We start from the raw sequence: 1,985 nt of genomic DNA, 5'->3' as shown, positions 1-1,985 counted from the left end.
ACAGTGTGCCCTTTCTAGATGAATGACATCCCTTGGCACATAGTTGGATACTGAGTTAAATAACCAACAAATCATTGGTATGAGTCATTCCACATACTTCATCATCATGGCCTCATGATCAAAGGCATCTGTAACTGAATGGGGAAGTGACAAAGATGCTAATGCTGATGAAGAATTGAGGTAACAGTCTAACTACATGGCTTTGTAGTTTGAAGCATAAGAACCAATTTCTCATTCTTAGTTCCAATCAAGAAGACTCTGCATATGGAATGCTCTTTGAGAATATCTTTTAATTCGCCATTGTGGGGATTGATTTGTAATGATTTAGTCATACCCTTTTATAAGCAACAATTTAAAACTACTGTGTATGGTTGAGAGACAGGTGATTGAAATCAGGGTACAGTCCATAGCCATGGAACAGGACAAAGATTACTAGTCCACGTAGGTACCATACACATGATGTTGACACCTCAGCAACATGCGCTAAAAAACCAACCTATATGAGAGTCAGATTTAAGCAAGCAAAATATTTGTTTGCTCACTAAGGATAATGTACATTCCATGTAGACTCACATGAAAATAATATTATCCACAATATGCATCAAAGGTATAGAAACTATTTTTGGTATTAACAACCCATATCTCCTTCAAGGTGGATTCCTCAGTCTTGGTCACTGGAGCCTAGGTCAAAGTTCACTTCTTTATTCGACTGAATCACAGTGTATTATTACTTTGTTAATATATCTGTTTGGTTATATCTCAGGATAAATATAGTTCTTAAGATTAAAAATAACCAAATAATAGTCAAAACTTGATATATTGTATTTTCGTGAGCCAAAGAAAGCATCATTTGGAAGATATGCCCTCTATTGTTTCCAAGCAAAAAAAAAGATAAAAACCCAAAACATTAAATGTGCTTATCATTTGCAAGAAATGTCTTGATTTTAGAAATGTTAAAATGTGAAAACTAAGGTGCAAGGCCAGAGGTTGAGGAGGTCTTTTCGGGGAGGTGGGGTGGGGGCAGCATGGCAACCTCCTTACAGCTCCAGCTTCCAGTACTGGAGCCGCAGGCAGCGGGTGGCTACCACCGGCCTTGCAGCAGGGTGCTCTAGGTCAATGGCTTCTAAGACTCCAGTTGGATTCATTGGATTGGGCGACATGGGGAATCCAATGTCCAAAATTCTCATGAAACATGGCTATCTACTCATTATTTATGACATATGCAAAGAGTTTAAAAAATGAGGTGAATAGTATCTTCCCCAGCAGCTGTAGCTGAAAAAGCAGACAGAATTATTACAATGATGCCCACAAGTATCTATGCAATTGAAGGGTATTCTGGAGCAAATGGTCTTCTAAGGAAATTGAAGAAAGGCTCATTACTAATAGATTCCAGTACGATTGACCCCATAGTTTCAAAAGAATTGGCCAAAGAATTTGAGAAAATGGGAACAGTTTTCATGGATGCCCCTGTTTCTGGTAGTGTGGGGGCTGCTTGGCCTGGGAACCTCACATTACGGTGGGAGGAGTTGAAGAAGAACTTGCTGCTGCCCAACAGTTGCTGGGGTTCTCCAATGTGGTGTATTGCGGAGGTGGTGGAGCTGGGCAGGCTGCTAAGATCTGCAATAACATGTTAGCTGTTAGTATGATTGGAACTGCTGAAGCCATGAATCTTGGAAAAAGGTTAGGGCTTGACCCAAAACTATTGGCTAAATCCTGAATATAAGCTCAGGACGGTGCTGGTCAAGTGACACAAACCCAGGGTGATGGATGGAGTTCCCTCCGCGAATGATTACCAGGGTAGATTCGGAACAACACTCATGGCCCGGGATCTGGGATTAGCACAAGGTTCTGCTACCAACACAAAGAGCCCAATCTTTCTGGGCAACCTGACACATCAGATCTACAGGATAATGTGTGCAAAGGAGCCCTCAAAGAAAAACATCTCATCTGTGTTCCAGTTCCTACTAGAGGAAGAGACCTTCTGA

The 1,985-nt window shown here is 41.1% G+C and overlaps 1 pseudogene; it reads left to right on the top strand.

Moving 5' to 3' along the window:
- The first annotated feature begins 1,298 nt into the window (after window positions 1-1,298).
- On the top strand, window positions 1,299-1,985 carry LOC101427054 (3-hydroxyisobutyrate dehydrogenase, mitochondrial pseudogene; annotated as a pseudogene).

This window comes from Dasypus novemcinctus, chromosome 17 (genome assembly GCF_030445035.2).
Source record: "Dasypus novemcinctus isolate mDasNov1 chromosome 17, mDasNov1.1.hap2, whole genome shotgun sequence".
NCBI classification, from domain to species: Eukaryota; Metazoa; Chordata; class Mammalia; order Cingulata; family Dasypodidae; genus Dasypus; species Dasypus novemcinctus.
The sequence above is the reverse complement of the archived record's forward strand: the minus strand, read 5'-3'. Positions and strand labels throughout refer to the sequence as shown.